Source organism: Pan troglodytes, chromosome 2 (genome assembly GCF_028858775.2).
Source record: "Pan troglodytes isolate AG18354 chromosome 2, NHGRI_mPanTro3-v2.0_pri, whole genome shotgun sequence".
Classification (NCBI taxonomy): Eukaryota; Metazoa; Chordata; class Mammalia; order Primates; family Hominidae; genus Pan; species Pan troglodytes.
In genome coordinates, this window is record NC_086015.1 from 109,502,241 (window position 1) to 109,525,508 (window position 23,268).

General features: G+C 35.5%; 1 long non-coding RNA gene across 1 annotated transcript in view; it reads left to right on the forward strand.

Annotated features, from left to right (window-relative positions):
* LOC134809581 (uncharacterized) overlaps positions 1 to 23,268 on the forward strand; it is a 100,307-nt gene that overhangs the window by 15,598 nt on the left and 61,441 nt on the right. Inside the window, exon 3 of the long non-coding RNA XR_010155672.1 lies at positions 10,122 to 10,191. This is a non-coding gene — a long non-coding RNA (uncharacterized LOC134809581). The remainder of the gene's footprint in view (positions 1 to 10,121; positions 10,192 to 23,268) is intronic.

Sequence of the window (23,268 nt, forward strand, 5' to 3'; positions counted from 1 at the left end):
TCCATTAGAAGTTGGGGAGATAAGGAAACTTCATTCTTCCCTAGCCTGTCTGCCATCAGCAACTTGGGAGTTCAGCATTTTCTGGTTTCAGGTCTCTGATGCCTCTGCTTCTCTTCTGTTTATCTTTAACTTTGTGTCTTTCTACTGTTTGGCTTCTGCTTTATCATTACTGCTGTTGGGGCATGGCCTCTGCTGAGTCCCTCGCAGGTATCCGGCTCTCTTCAATTGTCTTTGTGCTATGACGGGACTCCACTGGAGAACATCAATCAGATCAGGGTGGGCCGGTCTCATCTCACAATAGGACATCTCTATTCTACAGAGTTTCCCTGCCAAGAAAACTCATTGGACGCTTTGGTTCTGGCAATAATTCCTGATCCAATCAGTTCTGACTGGGATGGCAGTGTGACATGGTACAGAGCACTGTTTCCTCAGAGTAAGGAAACTCTGGACTGTGGTTCACTTTGCCTCGAGAGCTCTTTCCCAGAGACACACGGCTCTCCCCCTCACTTCCTTCATGTCTTTGCTCAAATATTCTTTTTTCAGGAAGCTCTTCCCTGACCACCCTGTTTAAAATTTAGCTCCCCACCTTTCTAACACTAGCCTGTGCCCAGGAAGTCACTCTCTTTCCTTCCTTCTTCTACTTCATTTTTCTTCCGAATTTCTATGAACATTGGGTAAAGTATATAGTCTTCTCATTTACTTTGTATAATGTCTGTTTCCCTCCATTAGAATATAAACTCCCCAAGTACAGGGATATTTTCTTTTCCTATACTGGCTCTTTTTCTACTATTGGGTACCCAGAGCCTAGGATAGTGCCTGACATATGGTAGCCATTCAAGAAAAACTTAACGACTAAAAGTGATCTCACTGACAAGGTGCTGTAGCAAAATTAAAGATGACGCTAACATGGGAAAATATTGAATACCACTCCAGTATGGTGTAGCAAACCTACAGATCAACTAGTCCAAATAAGAGGGGGAGGAAGAAGTCCACAAAAGAAAATTTCCAGAAAACAAAACTCAGAGCAATATCTGATTACATATAAAATTTTGGGGGTGGAAAGAAATTGAGTGTATGATAAAGATAGTGCAAAAAATAAAAGCAAAGAATTAGAAACTTTGGGGAAGATTATAAAGGAAAAGAGGCATAATCAAAATATATTAGTAGGTATTGCAAAGCAAAATAATTCTATAGATGGTGGTGGAAAGACAGCAAGATGGCTCACAATTATTCTTGTCTCCTAGTACTCATGGTTTTGTGTCATCTCCTTCTCTTGAGGCAAGAACTGTGATTTGCTTCTAACCAATAAAAAATGGCAAAAGTAACAGGATGACATTTCCATGGTTATATCACATAAGATTGTAATGTCTGTCTTGTGAGCTGGCTCTATCCCATCCTGGCTTTGATGAAGTAAGCTGCTGTGATGCAAACTGCTCTCTGGAGAGGTGAGAAACCTAAGGCAGGCTTTGGACAATACCTAGGAAGAAACTGAGACCCTCAGTCCTACAACCTGCAAAGAACCAAATTCTGCCAACAACCAGACAACCATATGAGCTTGAAAGCAGATTCTTCCTGAGCTGAGCCTTGACAGAAGACTACATCTCATATCTAAGTCTTGATTGCAGTCAGATGAGAGACTCTGAACCAGAGGATTCATCTACTCTGTGCTCAGACTCCTGACTCACAGAAACTGTGAGCTAACAATGTATGGTATTTTAAGCCACCAAGTTTGTGGTAATTTGTTATGAGCAGTAGATAACTAACATGCTGCTATAATAATTTCGATACTTTTCATTAATTTATGTCTTTGAGAATCAGTCTACAGACAGAATACAAAGAAGAATGGATATGAAAATGCAACAGTATTTTAAGTCTTTTCAAACTCAGCGTTGTGAAAGTAAGAAATTGGGGTGTGGAGTGGATGTGGGAAGTAGAGAAGAAATGGTAGGTAATAGTGCTTATAGGTTCATTTTATAATGTGAGGAGTCAGCTTTATATAACAAGGAATAAAGGCGTAGATCTATTATGTAAATTTACAAAAGGAAAAAAGTGGGTGAAGTAAAAATATTATGAATAAAGAAGATGAGATACTTTGAGTGAACCAAAGTAGCATTTCTCAGGGAAGGAAGTTAATAGACTGCTACATGATAAAGCAATATGGTAGAAACCTGTTAGTGAGATAGCTGGAAGTAACTAGCAGTAGAAACAACGACTAGAGTTGAAAGTAGTTGCCTCTTGTCATAAGAGAATGCAGCAATAGGGTGTTAATTTTCATTTTCCCTCTAAACTAGGTCATTTGAAACCTTATATATATTTTACTTTAAAAATTATAATGAAAATAAATACACAAAATATGAATTATATTATTTAAATCATAAATTAGAAACAAATAGTATTTGTTATTTATTCCTAAATATCAATTCTGGCTTTCTGGCTCACTGACATTTTCAGGATTCTCCCCTGCTTTCTAAATATTTTTTTGCCTTATTTTTCAATTTTGCTGATGATACAAATAATACATGTTCACCTTAAATAATTTTAAAAAGTGTATAAAGACATTGTAACTAATATATAATATCTGACATTCTACCATTGTGGAATAATAACCATTGGCATTGTGGTGAATATTTTTTCTTGCTTCTATTTCTGCACCCTTAAAACATACTGCTAGGGCTAGTCTCGAACTCCTGGTTTTGACATCTACCAGGCTTATTTTAATCTCATTTTCATAAATGGGATTATATCATAATATCACTTTTAATATTGGATAGAATACTCTTCCACACTTTATATTTTCCATCTCTGCTTGTATATTTATTTTGCATTTCTAAGAAATTATGCATATTAATAGACAGTTGTGTGTTGATTTCTCTATTGTTTCATGATTGTATAATTGAGGTAATGCATGCAGATAGTCGATCTAAATTTCTATTACTGAATATAAAAATTTATTAGTGAAGCGAATTAAATACTATATTAATATATATCTACATATAATTCCATGTAAAGATAATTTGTGGCTAAGAAGAAATTATTCTATGCATATATGTAAATTAATACACAGGTACACTCACATACACACCATCTCCTTGACCTGAAAGACAGCAATCTCAACCATCTGAAAGATTGCAATCAATCAGGAGGGAGGCCATTACGATTTTCATCTATTCCAATAAATATCATAAAATTTGTATACTTTATTTAGATCCCATTAAGTTTCATTTTATCTACATTTATTTTAGCCACAATTCTAATAAACTTGATTATATGATTTCAAGCATATAAAAGCAAAATCTTGAAGATGGTTATAATAGAATACTATACCCACCATATACAACCTGTCAATTAGCATAGGAATTTGACTCTAATTAATGTTAGGGCTTATACTCCTGAATGATCTTTGAAAATCTGAGAGCCCATTAAAAAGAACTGATGTTCAAATGATGATCCCATATCATCAAGGAAAGGTTACATTATCTTCAGCTTCTTTTGCTTAAAAAGAAAATCAATGAAAAGTTTAAAATGATTTCAGAAAAATTTGAATTCAAAGGACTGACATTTAACCAAAGTTCTTGTTGCTTTAATTTATAACTATCTTGTCATCACCATCACCAGTAAAAGCAGCAGCCACAGCAGCATCATAATTTTTATGACCCTTTTAAAGCATCTATTTGCAAGGTATGCTGGAAGCTACTTAACATTTTAGCTGAATTAATCCAACAACAACCTTAGAAAGATATCGTTATGCTTATGTTCAGATAAAAACCAGGTTAAAAAAAATGATAAGAAATGATGGAGTTCACTTTGGGATACACTGAGTTTGAGTTGCCATAAAGAGACATTCAGGAGATTTCAATAGGCAAGAAAGACAGAAGGAAGGAAGGAAGGAAGGAAGGAAGGAAGGAAGGAAGGAAGGAAGGAAGGAAGGAAGGAAAGAAAGAAAGAAAAGAGGTGACTTGCCTAAGTTCTAAGCTTCTGCAGTAAATTTTTTTTTATTTTTTAATTTCTAATTTTTGTGGGTACATAGTAGGTGTGCATATTTATGGGGTGTATGAGATGTTTTGATACAGGCATGCAATGTAAAATAATAACCTTATGGAAAATGGAGTATCCATCCCCTCAAGCATATATCCTTTGTGTAACAAACAATCCAATTATACTCTGTTATTTTAAAATGTACAATTACATTATTATTGATTATAGTCACCCTGTTGTGCTATCAAACACTAGGCCTTATTCATTCATTCTAACTATTTTTTGTACCCATTATCCCTCCCCAACTCCCCTTCACTACCTTTCCCAGTCATTGGTAACCATCTTTCTACTCCCTATCTCCATAGGTTCAATTGTTTTGATTTTTAGATCCCACAAATAAATGAAACCATGTGATGTTTGTCTTTGTGCCTGGATTATTTCACTTAACATAATAAACTCCAGTTTCATCTGTGTTGTTGCAAATACATGGATCTCATTCTTGTTTATGGCTGAATAGTACTCCATTGTGTGTAAGCACCACATTTCCTTTATCCTGCAGTTAATTTGAATGTATGTTTACTTTCTGAGCCTATGCTTGCTCCTCTGTTCACTCTTTAAAGTAGTTTCCTTCATATCTATGGATTCAATGAACATATTTATTCAGAGAACATACACATTTATATTTCTATTAAAGACTGCTCCTCTAAACTCTAGATTCATATGTCTGATGCCTATTGAAATCTCCTGAATGTCTCTTTATGGCACCTCAAACTCAGTGTACCTCAAAGTGAATTCCGTTAACGCCTGGTTCGCTCCCAGTGTCACTTATCTCAGTGACTAGCATCACCATCCATCCTGTTACACAAAGCAGGAGATCAGGAGTCAGTCTGGACAGTCCTGACAATCCCCCATTCCTCAGATTTCTTATCCAACCCACCATCAAGTTACATCAAATAGTACCTTCTTAACATATCTTCTTCGTCTTCACCACCACCACCTCCCACAGTCTAAGCTGCCATAATCAATTCCTTGCTCAACTATAATTGCCTATTCACGGGTATACCTTTTCCTACTCTAGTCTCCTTGAGGCTTAAGATTTTACTAGAGTGATCTTTTCTTAAAACGTTTTTAATCATGTCACATCTTAAAGCATATTTAATCATGGCGTATGTCTGATTAAACAAACCTTCCCACTGCTCTTAGGATAAAGGCAAAACGTGTACTCACAGCCTACAAGGCCCGAATGATGTTGGCTCTGCCGACTCCTCTAGTCTTATTTCTCACCACACTTTCTCTATCTTTGTTCTCAAGCTGCTTGGCTCTTCCTTTCAGTCCCTTTTCTTTATCTTGCTCTCTCTCACCACAGGATATGTTTTCCTTTAGTGTGGCCAGCATCTATCTTCTTTCATTATCTGGTTAACATTTGTCTTTCTTTAATTTCAACACAGTGCTCTTTTTCTCATGGGAGCCTTCCTTGATCTTCCTGACTAGGTCAGATTCCCTGTATAGACTTTCATAGCACACATATTTCTTTTTTGTTTCACTTGCCGCATTTGAAATTTTACATTTATTTGTATGATTATTTTATGTATGTCACTCCTGTTAGGTTGTAAAATTTATGAAAGAGGGACATTCTGTTGTTACTCACCATTGCAACCTGTGTCTCTGATACTACCTAACTCATCATGGAAAGTGCTCAATACTAAATGTTGTTGAAAGAACCAAACTCTAAGAATGCTACACTACTTATTTTAAAAACCTTGTTCTCTGAGCACTCCAAAGTGGCAGATTCAATGAGTGTGCACACCTGACTATAGAGCAGGCAATATTGATAAATTGTTAAGAGGATTGTTCATCTCAATCAGATACTAGGAAAAAAAGCTATAGAGAAGGCAAGAAAATGAGAAACTCATCTGCTAGGATCATAGCCACACGTGGGTGTCCAAGGGGGATTGGTTCCAGGACTGTCCGAGGATACTAAAATCTGCTCATATTGATGTTCTGCACTTGTCCTTGTGGAACTTGGGAACAGGAAAAGTCAGCCCTCTCTATCCACAGGCTTCACATTCCCAGAATACTGTATTTTCAATCTGCATTTTGTTGCCAACGCAGGACTCATCAATTTGGAGAGTCAACTATATTTATTTTAAGAAATCTGGCCGGGCACGGTGGCTCACGCCTGTAATCCCAGCATTTTGGGAGGCTGAGGCGGGCCGATTGTTGAGCTCAGGAGTTCGCGACCAGCCTGGGCAACAAGGTGAAACCCCGTCTCTACTAAAATACAAAAAAATTAGCCGGGCTTGGCGGCGGGCACCTGTAGTCCCAGCTAATTGGGAGGCTGAGGCAGGTGAACTGCTTGAGCCTGGGAGGCGGCAGTTGCAGTGAGCTGAGATTGCGCCACTGCACTCCAGCCTGGGCGACAGAGTGAGACTCTGTCTCAAAAAAAAAAAAAAAAAAAAAAAAAAGAAATCTGTGTGTAAGCGGACTGTTGCAATTCAAACGCTATGTTGTTCAAGGATCAACTGTATATATGTCTTCCTTTCTTTAATTCCCAGTCAATTCGTAAGCTCAGTTTCCAAATCAGCTACTTAAGATAACATGTGCCTTTTTCTGGCTGCTGTCTCAAAACATCATGTTTCAATTGGGAAACAGAGGGGAATTAAAGGCATCCAAATGCTCAACTTCTGGCTTTGATTAGATTATTCCTCGTTGTTCTATAAATAGTTATTTAAAAGCATAACAAGCAAGCAAATGAAAAATAAATGAAACTGAAAACTAACTCTTTAAAGGCATAAGAGTTTGTCCAAACAAAATTGGTTAAATGAAAAAAATTTAAAAATTGACTCAACTCTCTGATATTCATGTCAAAATGTGAAACTTGTTTTTGTCTGAGGACATAAACATAAGTACTTACTTTAAATCAGAATAAAGTCCATGACAAGTGTGTTTCTCTTATATTTACAAATGCTATCAATTTATGAGCTGTGACTTGAGTGGATGGCAATGGAGAACATGCCAAGTGGATTGGCATAAATTTAATAATTTAATGCAAAGATGATTATATCGGTTTAGAATACTGAGTCAATTATTTAAGAAAATTTACAAATTGTAATCAAAGTGGTAAAAAAATGTCTAGCGGTCTGATTAATTACTCTAATCTACTAATTAGGTAACTTTTAAATGTTCTCCAATGGCTTGTGCAAACATGAAAAACATTCCAATTTCTGTTTCTTCTGTGTTCCAAACAATGCAATTATTGAAGCCTCAGTTCTAAATTTTCTTTATGTGATTGCAAGTTTACAGAGTAGACCTGAAACACTCATCATTTAAAGTTATCCATACATTCTATTTTCTCTGTTTATAGGAAGATATTGTATGGTTGTGGATATTCCTGTGGACACAAGCTAGACAAGTGGGACCCACTAAACCTCTGGCTTGCGAACTTGGAGAATGAGGAAAAGAGGACATTTGTCACATCAAGAGAGCAAATTAAATGAGATATCAGTTGAAAAAAAATCTGGCATGTATTAAGGATTCAATAAATATTAGCTTCTTTCCTTTCTTTTAAATATTAGTCTTGAGAGATGATTGTATTAAAATGTAGAGACCCAGGAAAGGTGGCTCACACCTGTAATCTCAGCACTTTGGGAGGCCAAGGTGGACTGATCACTTGAGGTCAGAAGCTTGAGACTAGCCTGGCCAACATGGTGAAACCCCATTTCTACTAAAAAAAAAAATTAGCCAGGTGTGGTAGTGGGAACCTGTAATCCCAGTTACTCGGGAGACTGAGGCAGGAGAATCGTTTGAACCCAGGAGGCAGAGGTTGCAGTCAGCTGAGATTGTGCCACTGAACTCCAGCCTTGGTGACAGAGTGAGACTCCATCTCAAAAAAAAAAAAAAAAGAATAAATATTAACTTCTTTTATATATGATTATGAGTCAACATTAAAAGCAACACTTCACAGGGATCAACCAAAAATATTTTACAAATTAACACCTACAAAGCATTTTTATCACTGTAATCAATTCATTTCTGTTACATGAAGAAAAAAGCTATTATTCATTAAAACATAATAAAGTGTTGCAGTTAGAGCAGTCATCCTCAATCTGCATTCATTTTTCTTGCAGAAAAAACACTGATTCTCCTGAAGAACAGGAAAAAATTGTATAAGTAGGCATAAAGGAAGGAAGAAATAAAAAGTATGAGGTGTTAGGTAATTTTATTCCTAGTACGTTCATTGTTTTTTTTTCTCCCAGATCTTACTTCTTAATTTGACGCCAGAGATATTCTGTTTTTCACATTTGTGAAGAGAGAAAGGAAAAATAAAATTATTTCTATGGTATCAATAGTGTCCTGATACTAAAAAAGGCCATCATTACATCCTTTTTGGTGTGTATCATATTTCAAAAGCAAAATGATCATTATTATGTCGAATCTTCTGTTATCCCCTGCTTTAAGACCTTAAATTCACTTCATATATGTGCATTTGTACACGTGAAAATGCACTCTAAACTTTTCAATATAACTCAATATCAATACTATTATTTTCTTGCTTCATGCACCTCAAAATTAATACTGAGACATTACATTCTGCTTAGTGCCTCTCTGATGTTCAGTGTTTCACTTGTAAAAAAAAAAAAGCTACCAAAGACATAATAGTAAAGAAAAAGGAAGCAGAGAAATAAAAGAAAAAGTGTTAAGCTATGTGTGTGTGTGTGTGTGTGTGTGTGTGTGTGTGTGTAGTTAGAATCTGATTCAGCTATAAGGAGAATAAGAAAATCATAGAAATAAACAAAAACTCAAGAATTTAATCAAGTGCCAAATCCACCTTGTAGGGTGATATTGTTTGGATCTATGCCCCACCCAAATCTCATGATCAATTGTAATCTCGTGTTGGAGGTGGGGCCTGGTGAAATTCATGATTGGATCTTGGAAGCAGTTTCTCATGAATAGCTTATCATCCCCTCAGTGCTGTTCTCACGATTATGAGTGAGTGAGTTATCGTGAGATCTGGTTGTTTAAAAGTGTGTAGTATCTCCCCACTGTCTTCCTCCTGTTCCAGCCATGTTACATGTGCCTGCTTCCCCTTCACCTTCCACCATGATTTTAACTTTCTTGAGGCTTCCCCAGAAGCAGAAGCTGCTACGCTTCCTGTACGGCTTGCAGAACTATAAGCCAATTAAACCTCTTTTCTTTATAAATTACCCTATCTCAGGTATTTCTTTACAGCAATGCTAGAATGGACTAACATACAGGGCCACAAATTTTTAACTCCAATTCTATAAATAAGTATAATCTTATATTTAAACATCAGTATTAAAATAGACTTTTGTTGAATTTTAGTGTAAATACGTTTATTTCAAATAAAATGAAATCACATATATTCTTATGTTTCTTTACCCATATATTGAAAATTTTGTGGCTTTTTTTCTAACCATTTATTATCCATAATAATAGTATAACTCTAGGATTAAATTAGTGTAGGGCCCTGATTGCAGGCAACAGCTGTTATATCAGGTTGTCTCTGGTCATTAGATTTGGCTTATTGATTACTCAGGGATACTTCTCATACACCTGTACTTCTTACACATTTATAGTAGCCCAACAGTCACTACATAATGGGACCATTCTTGACACTTAGCTTTTTTTCTGCCTCTGCTTCACTCTGTGTTTGGATCTACTATCCTTCCATCTTGCTACTTCTGCTTAATCGTGGCTTTACTGCCTCGTAGCATCTACCTACCCTCTTCCTGGGTATTTTTCAGTTTTATGATATTCATATGCCTGTACTTGTGCCTGTACATGTACATGTGTGTATCTAATTCTAAGGATATGAGAGGAGAAGTGTTTTAATCTGTTAATCATCATTTTGGTAGTAATTATGCCAGCACATACAAATAGCTATTTATAACTTAGGCACTCGCCTCAACGCCATTCAGTGGATATCATGATAGTATCTGTATGTAAAGAATGATCTGCTATTGCTTTTACCAGAATAAATCTGAGGCTGTGGTGAGCACTCATGGCCATGACCTGTCTAATATAGTAGCATTTATATATTTCATGAATTCTAAACATTTTACAAGTTGATAGGGCCATGCTGTGTAACCTACATAATTTATGGAAAATTCTACTTTGTCTCCTAGATGTCCTTGAAGTTAGAAGCACTTAGGAAAACTTTTGCTTTGAGTGCATTGTATAGGACCACATTAACAGGTAAGTAATTAGATATCTACTGATCCTGTTCATTTGAGTTAATGCAGCTCTTGCTAGAAACTGAATTCCTGACTGCCAAGTCCATTGCATTTGACATACTAGTATATATACCACCCTCTCTAATTTTATTAAGTACAGTTTTAATAAATTAAGATAGTTTATGTTTATGGAAATGATAATAATACATTACATTGGTAGTAGTTCATTCTAACTTGGAGAGAAAAAGTAAACAAATGAATATATAAATGAAACAATTATTTTATAAAGCTTTAGAGAGCCTAAGCCTATAATTCTATATTAACTTGTGATTACAAATCTGTAAAAATGAATTAAAAGTTATGGAGAAGTCCAATAACAAATAAAACAATCTTCTATAGGAGAAATGCTGAACAATTACAATTTGTTGCCTGAAAAGGTAAAAGTTAACTTCATAAAAATGGAGCAGGGCAAACATAATGAATATAGATTATTTGCCAAATCCCTCAAGTACAACTTGTTCAAATGATGTTATTCAAACAGTGGATACAGATTAGAAACATATGTAAGTTGAAAAAGGTTTTGGTAATTTTCTGGAAGGTAAAATAATTGAAGATGATGCAAGGATGTTTGAAATTATACATATATAGTAAATTTCTGATTTTGATTTTAAAAACTTTTCTGAGTATAAAAATAACACATTGTCATTGTAAGAAATAGAATTGTAGAAAATAAACACAGAAGTAAAATTAAAATAACCTACTCTCAAGTGTAATTACTTCCAGGCATACACACACACACACACACACACACACACACACAGATCCACACATAATATATATATATGAAATTAAATATATAATTTTGAATCTTTTAAAAATTCAACATGACACCATAATTTTTCTGTTATCGAAAAATATTCCTTATAAATATATTTTTAATCTCACCATATTTCAATAGGGTGTAATTTTTTGATAAATTTCATAGTTTTTGATTATGAAACTAATCTTTTTATGTTTGTTATTGATTTATATTCATTTTGTGAGAATTGTTTATTCATAAAATTATTCTTGTTTTCCACTGGTGATCATCAATAATTTTTTAGAATATTATAGTTTCAGATCATAGAAAAAATGCAACCTCTCATAAATAAAATTTTGGACCACTGAAACAACTCTGCACTGAAAAGATGTGGTAGGATAAAATCTGAGGGAAGTAATACACACACACACACACACACACACACACAAATACATGCTGTATTAGGGTTCTCTAGAGACCAAACAAAACCAATAGAATATATGAACACATACAGAAAGAGATTTATTATGAAAGATTAGCTCACTTGATCGTGGAAGCTAGGAAGGCCAATGATCTGCTGTCTGAAAGCTGGGGGCTCAGGAAAGATGGTGATATAGTTCTAGTCTAAGCAGGGAGTCAGTGGTATAAGTCCAGTTCAAACCTGAAGGCCCAAGAACAAGGAGCAGGAAGTCCTAGGGCAGGAGAAGATAGATGTCCTAGATCAATCAGAGACAGCAAATTATCCCTTGCTCCATTTTTTGTTCTACTGCGGCCCTCAATAAATTAAGTGATGCCCATCTTCATGGGTGAGAGCAATCTTCTTTACTTAGTCTACTGATTCAAACGTTAATCTATTCTAGAAACACTCTCACAGACACATCAAGAAATAACGTTTTACTAGCTATCTGGGCAACCTTTAGCCCAGTCAAGTTGACACATGAAATTAACCATCTCTCTTTCACACACACACACACACACACACTCATATCGAATATTTAAGGAAACAGAAAAGTCAACTTCTCTGACTCACTGTTGTAATATATTTCACATTCATCAAAGCACCCTTTCGTGTCAACTTCCTTCCAGGTAATTTTAGCAAATGCTAGTGGTACCCTGTTCGTATTCCCTTATTTCTTTGAAGCTTCCCCCATCCACTATGGCTTTCTATATCTCTCTCTGCATAAAAGTTTTGTATATCCTTTGAGCCTGCTTGGTCTGTACAGAGGAGTCAAACCAGAAATGCCAGGGAGTTAATGCTCCATGAGTAACCTTCAGGCAATGAGAAACAAGAGCTCATGTATAACATTCCAGCTTCCTCTCTCCTTAGTGAGAAAATTATATTTTGTTTTATGCACTGTTTCACAGGGTCCCTCCATGCAGAACTTCTCACAGACAATGGGTAACTCCATTTATTGATGCACTTTTTATTGGTCCTCTTCTCTTCTGTGCTTTACTTCTGTACCCTCTCATTGTATTTTCCTCAAATAAACTACTTACACCCAAAATCTTGTCTAAGGGCCTCCTTTTGCAAGAACCAAATTAAGATAGTCGTAAATAATAAAAGATGGTGGGGTTTTTCTTTCTTTCTTTCTTTCTTTTTTTTTTTTTTTTTTGAGACAGAGTCTAGCTGTGACACCCAGGCTGGAGTGCAATGGTGGGATCTTGGCTCACTGCAACCTCCACCTCCCGGGTTCAAGTGATTCTCCTGCCTCAGCCTCGCAAGTAGCTGGGATTACAGGCACGTGCCATCATGCCCAGCTAATTTTTGTATTTTTAGTAGAGACGGGGTTTCACCATGTTGGTCAGGCTGGTCTCGAACTCCTGACCTCGGGTGATCCACCTGCGACAGCCTCCCAAAGTGCTGGGATTACAGGCCTGAGGGACCGTGCCCGGCCAAGATGGTGGGTTTTTCGGGCCGAAAGCAGTGGCTCACGCCTGTAATCCCAGTACTTTGGGAGGTCAGGAGATCAAGACCATCTGGCTAACACAGTGAAACCCCGTCTCTACTAAAAATACAAAAAATTAACCAGGAGTGGTGGCGGGTGGCTGTAGTCCCAGCTACTCAGAGGCTGAGGCAGGAGAATGGCGTGAACCCGGAAGGCGGAGCTTGCAGTCAGCCGAGATAGCGCCACTGCACTCCAGCCTGACCTACAGAGTGAGACTCTGTCTCAAAAAAAAAAAAAAAAAAAAAAGAATAGGTCTTTGGAGAGAACTGGAAGTTTTAGACCGTCAAATTTAATGCACAAAGAACTACCTGTGGCTTTATTATTGTTATTTTTTTCATCATTATTTTTATCAGGACTTTTTTTTTCACTGCTCATCCCTCCCCTGATGCTGATGTAATGAGGCAGCCTAGTGCTTATGAAGGAGACCTGAAATAGGAATATACAGATGCACATTTACCCTGTCTCTATCGCCTAAATTTTCAGCCTCAGTTTCATCATCTATAAAATACATGTAAAATACTTGCTTTTCCAGCCTTCTAAGCTTTCTGCAAGACTTAAATTGGATTAGAAAGAGTGTTTTCTATGCAATAGTTTAGGAGATGACAAGAACTGATATCAAGTTTATGCTTGAGCTTTAATCTCCAACTCACACTTCCTTTGCTGTTAATGTGTTTATGCATTTGGTAACTTTACCTAACATCCTTTAGAGTACCATGTGTTGAACTTCAGGACTTGAACTCTATGAACGTTATTTATATTCTGCTGTAGATGCACAAGAGACCAAACAGTTAACAATCACTGGTTGTTAACTGGTGCTGAGAGAAAAGTTCACTTTGTGTTTTCCTCACGGGCATCTTTGCAGCAGTAAAAGCTTCAACTACAGTTCTCCCACAAAGGAACCTGTCTAAAACCAGAACTCTTCTTATAATACTTGATCAATCAGGAAGTTCGAAACACACAGTTCTTCGACTTAAGAGCGGCTAGGGGAAGAGCTCTGTTAACCGCACCATTGTGGAGCCGGAAATTCTTGCTTCCTCTAGAAGCAGCCATCTGGAATCACTATTACTAAAGCAGAGAGATCCAATTACAAGCATATATTTGTCAGGGAAACGCCTGACAGCTTTTAAAGGAAACTCTATTCTATGGTGCCAAGGCCTGGCCAGGTTTACCTGCGGAAAATAAGTCAGATACAAAGGCATGATCTGTACCGCAGAAACGAAAAGGAAGGAGAAATGGAAATAAAATAGACCTCTTTTTTTATTATTCAGATTGTTTTTATATAGAATGATACGTTTGCCATGTTTTTAAAAAGATTATAGAATATGTTTTCTTCCGTAGCAGAGAGGGAGCAATCAAGCTCAAATTACAAAGCGAGGAAAAAGATGAAAGTTTAGAAACCCTTAGAACTTTGCTAATGTACAGACAGAAGCTGAGGAAGGCTGAAATACAGGAAATAATGATTACTATTTGTGTTCTCTTTCATAGTTTCCACTTTGGTTAAACTAACTGGAAGGAAACAAATGATTAGGTTACTTGTGTCATCACTTACATCAGTCGTTGTATTTTTGAAAAAAAAAAAAAAAAAAAAAACCAACACATCATTACCCTTTCCCATTCAAGGAGAATGGGAATCATTGCTGTATCTTATTCCATGTCACAAGCTGAATAGTTTTGTTGCAAAGACAGGGGAATATTGAAATAAGCATAATAGTTTAATCATAGAAGTGGTTGTGAATTTTTTTTTGGAGACCAGAGGTTATAGATCACAGTAAACAAAATATCATCTATGGAACTCTCTCTTCATTCCCACCTTTGTTCCTCTCTGTTCCCCTGAGTGAATGCTCAGAGTATCATAAGGATCTTCATTACAAATGCACAATCTTTTGTATGGAATTTTCATTTTTTTCTTTATGAATTATTCTCATCCTTTCAAAGAGAGCCCTGATCAAGCCCTTTTTAAAAACAAACAAAACAGAAATAGTGTTGAGTATCTGCCATGTGCTAACCATCAGGCTGGACATCATATCCATTAACTTACATTCATGTAAATTAGTGGTTATTACTTGGTTTCCTTTTCCCTCTATTCCCTTCCTACTTAGAGTGTGCAGCACAAACCTCAGCACTTAACTGTGGCATCTCTATTGTTTAATTTTTTCTAGACTGAGTGTGGTGGCTCACACCTGCAATTCCTGCACTTTGGGAGGTGAGGTGGGCAGATGGTTTGAACTCAGGAGTTCCAGACCAGCCTAGGCAACATAGTAAGACCTCATCTTTACAAATAAATTCAAAAATTAGCCAGGTGTGGTGGCACACACCTCTAGTCCCAGCTATTCAGGAGGCTGAGGTAGGAGGATCACTTGAGCCCAGGAGGTGGAGGTTGCAGTGAGTAGAGATGGTGCCACTGCACTCCAGCCTTGGTGACAGAGCGAGACCCTGTCTCAAATAATAATAATAATAATTGCTTCCAGTGGATTTATCTTTGTTCCAAACAGGGTTTTGAACTTATTTTGAAGACTGAGACATTGTGTAATATCGAGTAGAGGCTTACTAAATGTTTCTAGAAGGTTACATCTCAGGTATAATACACTATAATTCAATGTGACTTCAGGCCATTCTTAACATTAAGGAAGCTTGATTTTCAGTAACCAGGAAATGAAAATGACATAGGCTAATACATATAAAAATCTCACTGTCAGCTGTATGACTTCAGTATGACATATAACCTCACTGCTTTTTGGCCCAATGTTATTGGATCAATGGAAAGGAAAAATTGTGGCATCCAAAAGAATGAGCTCTTGCTTCATAGGCATGACTGTGCAAAGAAGAAAAATCTGTAATCATTCTAAAGATATCAGTATAAGGGATAAACCAGTGATTTTAAAGTCATCCATATAAAGGGCTACTTTCCCCTGCCTCTTTCCAATCCATTCTGGATTAATGTTTTTGTAAAATACTTTAAAAATAAATTACCAGAAAAATGGAATAAAACGGAGAAATACAAAATATATATCCTAGTTTTTTTACTCTCAGATTCAACAAAGTTACACTGCCAAATTGCTATGACTGCTTGTTCTAAATTTATAACTGACTTTGTTTCTGACTTGTAGCACATAATTTGTGGAGCAACACCATTCCGCAGACCCACATTTTAAGAAGTACTGGTGGAAATCATAATCTTATCTTGGGAACAGTTGCTTACTAAATACCAAAACAAACAGAAATCATAATCATTTTGCAGGGGAACTCTTCTGCTGGCCAGAGAAATAAACTTAAGGTAGAAAAGACTTGACTAACCGATTCTCTTTGTTTTTCTTTTATCTTTTTTTATCACTTTTGTTTTATGTAAGTAATTTTTTTTTTTAACATTTCACTTTCTTAATAGTATTCAAGTCTTGGGAACATAGTTCTTGCAGATAATTTTTCATATTTCCTTGTTTCTGGTATTCTTAATAAGCAATCTCTAATTAGCTCCTGTGTTTTTATTTTATTATGTGTTACAGGACTGTACATAAATCTTATGTTATATTAAGTGCTTCCTAAGGCTTTCAAGAGTCAGTTACTTCAAAAGAGGCTTTTCTAACCACTGGTAACAATGATATTACTAAGTGGTTTTCTTTGAATAATAACCATTACTTTCTTTGAAGTTAATGCCAAACTTAATTTTAAAAAATGATATAAACATGTATAAATTCAACAGAGAAAAAAGGGAGAATGAAATAAATTTTATTAACAAATGCCTCGTTTGTTTAGCATTCATTTCTCCAATATAGATGCATACCTATAATAAATCAAACAATAACATTAAGTCTTAACATTGCCATCTGCTGGGAATGTCAGTGCAGTGATACATACTAGAGGTAACATGATGAATTTGTAGTAGCTAAAATCATTTAAGTGAAAAAGTAATTGTTTTTCACTATATAATTCCTAGTTTGATTAACTTTTCTTTCAAAAAATCTGAACTAAAGGAGAAGAAAAGTAAGAAAAATTTGCTCAGTTACTTTGAGGTATTAGAGAGAGTTTTATATATTTTCTCTCAAACATTATTTTATCCCTTGGAGACTGAGAGAGAATTTTTCTTCATGCTTTACCTACACGGGCACAAATTCCATATAGCTTACTTTACTTTCTTAGGTGCTAAGGAAGATGTGAACAGGGCAGAAAGACAGCCAAGAGTTACCTTTGTATATGTTTTCACTGGTTGTTTTATTTCTCCTTATATATATTCAAAGTTAAAAATTCACTATAACAATGACTTTAATAGTTTCTACAAATGTTGACTGCCTAAGTGGAATGTAAGGCATGCAATTTGTAACTTTAAACAATTAAAATTGTAGTGGTAACTTCTTGTTTCACTATTATTAGACCATGAGAAAAAAATGCCCATTTGACTTTTATTGTCCGCATCAACATGCAGTATTTCAATAGCCATGAAAAAACCAAATGTATTGGAATATACATATAATTAATGTACTGTATTTGAAGAGATTTTAGTGGTCATTAAAGATGTCAAAAGCATGTACAAGGTACAAAGGAATCAGGGATATGGCAAAGATGAAAACATCAATAATACTCCTGAGTTCATGTCCTTAGAAGTCCATCAAAAGCATTCAAATTTTTTTATCCTACTGAATATACAATTATATGAGCCTTAAAGATTAAAAGAAAGCTCATGGCGTTTAGGTAGAAAGTTAGCCAGCAAGAACCAGTTTTCTAGAAAAACCCATTACCTTCTATTAGGTAGAAAAACAAGAAGAATGGTGAATTGCTGTTTGTTTTCTCCTCATGCTTTGAGCATGAGCAGGAGCAAGGCCTTTCAATGACTGAGAAATGTCAATCGATCAATAGGCGATGAATAGAAAACAAGAACATAAAAACAAATCATAATAACATGAATTCCAGGTAAGTCTCTAGTGAGGCATTTAAACATATTGCAATATGCTGAGAATTTCCAATTTGCTAATATTTTCCCTAGTTTATATATTTTCTTTTATAATAACACATCAATAGTGTTTCAGTTTTGATTTATGAAGGAAGCCAAAAATAATATAATTCGGGGTGAGTACAACTGACGTTTATCATCCCTTGAGAGATATGATGGGAACACTCTTGTGGCAACACTAAGTCATCTTTGTGCTCTTCACGTAAAGATGAAGATTACATCAGAGAGTAGAAATTAGGTATTTTCCTTTCTACTAATGCTCTTTGCAGTGTTACGCTGAAAGATTATGGGAGGAAACAGGCTATTGTCACTGGTACAGATCTTCATTTTAAAGACCATCTTGTCACTGTTTTAGAACACTGAACAGGTCTAGATGAACTTTAAAGGATATTTCTAACTTTGATTCTAAAAGTAAACATTACAAATTATTTTTTTGATTGAAGTAAACAACTACAAATCACATCCAAACATTATTTAATCCCCCAGAATGACTCAGTACAGGATCTATTTGTTGAAGGTAAATATGAAAATTTTGCTTGAAACTTTTGCATAATCACATATTTTGAAAAGTAAGAAGTTATTTTCACAAAAGAAAAGAAACAGACATAAGCATGATATGCGTGAATGGATAATAACTGTTTTGTTTTGAGTTTAGTCTATTACTTGTAATGGCAAGTTTACAATTTCCTACATGATATATGACATTCTGAGTAGTATCATTTAAATATGTAATTTAAGGTTGCATGGAGGAATATGTTCACCTACCGAAATTGAGACTGGAGGGAAAAGTTGACTAGTTTATTTTTAGCTGCTGTTTAACATGCCAGAAACAGAGCTAGTTGCCTAACATATATGGTTTCATTTAATCGGCCACTGCTTTTGGAGACAGGCAACTTTGTGAAGTAGAAAGAATGCCAGGGAAAGGTAATAAGAAAATCTGGGTTCCAGTTTGTGTGCAGGCATGGGTGAAGTTGAATAGAGTTAGTAGACTTCAAGAAATAGTAAAGCCGTTTTATCAAGTAGGTCATCTAGGTGGAAATGGAAAGTACTCAGGATGATGGAATCCTTAGAAACTAGTTTATGATCTCTACTTCCAAGTTGCATGATACCATGTAAGTGAGATAAATTATGAAACATGATTCATGTATTTCAATAAATATAAATGAGACTCCAGGAAATCGATAAATGGTAGTAAAAAGGAAAATAGAAATGTATGCATTTTCAGTCGGTGCAATGGAAATACTTGGAAGGAAGTAATTGAGTCAAGAACATGAAAAATAAGAATACCATGATAGGAGGGGCACTGAGATAATAACCAGATAAAATCCCGAAATAATGGAAATGTGAAAATGATTTTCAAGCAGAACTGCTGAAAACTACCTTTGCTGCAGGTGTCCAGAGAACTGTTCAATGCTCGAGGATAGCATTGGTGTAAGGTTGCTGAGGCTAGTAGAAATTTAGCTCAGGCATCTTTGCAGGGGGTGTGTGGCCCTGTGCAAGTTGAGATCTGAATGGATTCTAAGGTCCAGTGAAAAAGGAAGCCTGTGACTGGGTTGCAAACTGCTGAAAATTGCACAGGATGGATCTTGGAAGAATCTGAGAGCTCCAGCAGTTGATATTTTGCTCGGTTCAGATAAAAGCAATGATGGTCTCTGACAGCTTGCTTTGATTATAATAGTACTTATTGAAACTCCTACACATAAAGCACTATGTTAGTTCATTTTTTTTACTTTTGTTAGTTTATCAACTTTTTACAATTGATGTCCATTTTTTACATTTTACATTTGTTACTTCACCAATTGTTTACAATTTACATTTGTTCATCAATTTCAACAAAATCTAATGTTTGTATTATCTCTATTTTTCGAATGAAAAAACTTAGGCTAATAATGGTAAAATTAAAATTCTAATCTCAGTCTTTCTATTTCAAAGCCTGAACTTTATATCTCTATCTTATACCATTTGCCTAATAATCTCTAAAAGTAAGCTATAAATTTATTTTTCTATTAAACAAACAACTAAAAATCACATCCAAACACATTATTTAATCTCCAAGAATGCGAGCTTTTATTAATATTTTTGATACATATATATTTTAATTATATTATACCTAAACCACTCAGGATTAATGCTTGATTCCAGTCTTATATTTTCCCATTTATCCTGGAGAGCAGAACATTTAACCTGAGTGGAAGAAACATGTCATATACACTTCAGCAAAAAAAAAAAAAACTTCAGTTGTATATAGAAAAGATCAATTAAACAGTGGTCACAATGAAAAGAGGACCTTGCTTTATAGGTCTTTTTAAAAATTAGAGCTAGTAATGATAAATCCAATTATCTTTTTCTAGTTGAAGAAGGAAACTCACAGAGCTAAAACTACTAGTAGAAAAGAGAATGAAGAAACAGAACTGAAGTGCAATTTCCTCACCACTCTCTCGAAGAGAGAGCCATGTAAAACTCACAGAAATATCTTCTTTTGTTGAAATACCACAAGGGATTTTTTGTTGCCAATTTATAGGCCAATCAACTTTAAGTATACCTAATAGCACCTTGTAAAATCTAAGCAGTTTGAACAGCAGGCCCTGTCCTGATGTGATTGGTCTTCTGAGTCATTGCTTCTTTAAAAGACTGAATTGATCTTTTTCTATCTTGACTCTGGTAAAAATATGAGGTTTTTTGGGTCAAATGACAAGTACTCTGCCTACTAAACTACTTTCCTTGATTTTTGAGGACAGAGTGAGTTTTCCTTTCTGCCTTTTAGGCAGAAGCTTGAAAAGTAAATTGAAACATTTTTTTCCAGAATGACTCATACCAAAACCTTTAAAGATAGCCATTAAATTTTATTGTACTGGTAGTCCTGCCATGAAATAGATTTGTATTTGATTGCTCTCTACCTTCATGTTAATACATAATATTAAGACTGAGCACTCATATAGAAAAAGAATTTCCAAAGTGAGAGGCCATCAAACTTCTTGGCCAGTTTTTAACATTAATTTTTACTCATTTTTAGTGGATTTTATCTTCTTAGTCAATGAATTATAACTATTGAATAAATTGGATAGTGTCCCTTAATACAAAATATGTAATATTGGGAACTCAAAGAGAAATTATAGCAGTGGTTTGTTTTTATTTTTCTCCCACTACTGAAGTAATAATCCCAGTAGAGTTCTTAGTAGTATGTGGTATAGCTCTCACACTATTTCTATGTACAAAATCTTTAGTTTCTGATTTTTTTCTTGACCAGTGAAGAGAGAAATTTCATAAAAGAAACAAGGTAATAATTACTAAACTATAAATTAAATTAGAAATCTAGTTGGGGAAGGTACCAGAGGAAGAATGAGAGGCTAATAAATGCTTTTGGATTGTAACTTATATGTAGATAAGCAATGCTATTCGTTAATGTTATACTTAAAAGAAATATGCATGCAGAAGACTAATCTATATATCTCCCAATTAGTGTACTGTATTTTTAAACAAGAAAAAGTTATTGCTATGGCTTTTATCCCTTTTCTCTCATCTTATACCTATGGTGTATTTAGTAGCTGTCACAGAGTGGGTGAAATGGTGACAGTACTTTTTTTAAAATTGTACTTAGAGGTGTCGGTGACATAGTAACTTTAAGGTAAATTCTATGTGTGCCATTGTCCTCTTTTTTCTTTTTTTAATCTGACTGTGTCATTCTAGTTAAAGTATTTGCCTCATGATCACTGTGCATGGAAAAAATTCTAAGTAGCAAATTCAAAGGGTAACCAAAGTAGGGTGGGGTGTTACATGCTATTATTGCAGAAAGAGGCAGCCTTCATATTTGTCCATCCTCATGGCTAGTGAAGAGGACTTTTGTGTAACAACATAACAAGGTTTCGCTATGAGAGGCAATCTCTTTTAGTCAAAAATAGACACTTACATGTGCTCCACACTGAAGAATGGAACCTTCCTAGAACAGAGTGAAAATCAGATCGTTGCAGGGCTCAAGCTAAGAGGTTTAGGAATTCCACAGCACAGGATGACAGGAGCTGAAGCAGGGTGAAGTCTGGGAGCTGAAAGAGAAGAAGGTAGAAAAGAGAGTGGAAAGAGAGTCAGACCAAGTAAGAAATAATTTTCAGTTTTCCATCTAAGATGATACTGAATGGACAGGAAGTCAACCCAATGAGAAAGTAAAGTAACACGTTCTCCTATGAGTTGCTGAATTCTAAATGTGTTATGATCAGCTATCACGGCTCTTCAATACATTTTAGCATCTGCATTGTATAACTATTATTTTATATTGGTATTATATGAAGCATTCTGTATTGTTAAAATAATTAATTGGAAGGTCATTAGGCTGAGATGGCTCCACTGGCTTGGGTTCCTACTTAAGTAAACAAAAACCGAATTCAATGTAAACAGTAAAATGAAACTTAAGCTTAACCAATCAGAAATTGCCAGCTTTTAACTACGGACTTTCTTCTTTGGCCAGTCAAATATTTTCTTTGTCTTTGTTCTGTAAAGACCTTATAATGTTTCCCCTCTCTCCTTCTTAGTGGAGTGATGAATTACTTGCCATCTGATGCTGCCCAATTCATGAATTGCTGAATGCTCAAATTTGTTAAACTTGTAATGTGCGTAAGTTTATCTTTTAACAGGATTAAGGACCAAAATGTGATCTGTTGGGAGCCAAATGTACAATAAATTCAATTAATAGCATTTTGCATTTTTAACATAAGTTTGAATGGGACTTTGTTGATCTCTGCATTTTATTCTTTCTCTGATAGAGCTGTGTTGAAGTTCTGTTCTGATTCTCTCATTTCTATCTGCTTCAGCAGATCTTCAATGTTGGCACCCAGGTAAACTTTTCCTCTGGCTTCTACAGCCTACAGCTTAATTCTGTGGGTTAGGGCTTGTTTCGTCCCTGTGGGTGAACATTTGCTATGCTGAGCTCTTTGGTTTCTCTTCAGGGAACATATCTGTGGGCTACACTCATAGTGAGGATGACTCAGGGCCTGCTGTGGCCTTGGAGAATGAATGAGACCCTAAGAGAGAGAGTGTTCTTTGAAGCCCTTTCACTAAAAAGTTGCAGATGAGGATGACATTTGAATGGTACTGAATGAGATACAAGAAAAAAGAGTTTAGATAAAAGCTCTATCATTCAACTTCTTTTGTCCAGGAAGGCATAAACTTCTTCTATGCACTGCTCTGTAAAATTCTCTTACCATTTTAAGACTATTTTAATTGTAAAGAGGGTATCATAGTTTGAGTTAAAATTTGCTCCCCAGTAAATTCAACCCATTGGCTTCTGATCCTTCAGAACCAACATGATGGAGCTGGTTCCCCAACAGAACATAATTTCTAAACCTCTCATCTAATCACTTGAGTTTTAGATCCAAAGCTTTCATGGGAAAGTTATTTTAAACCCTCAAAGACCAGATATTG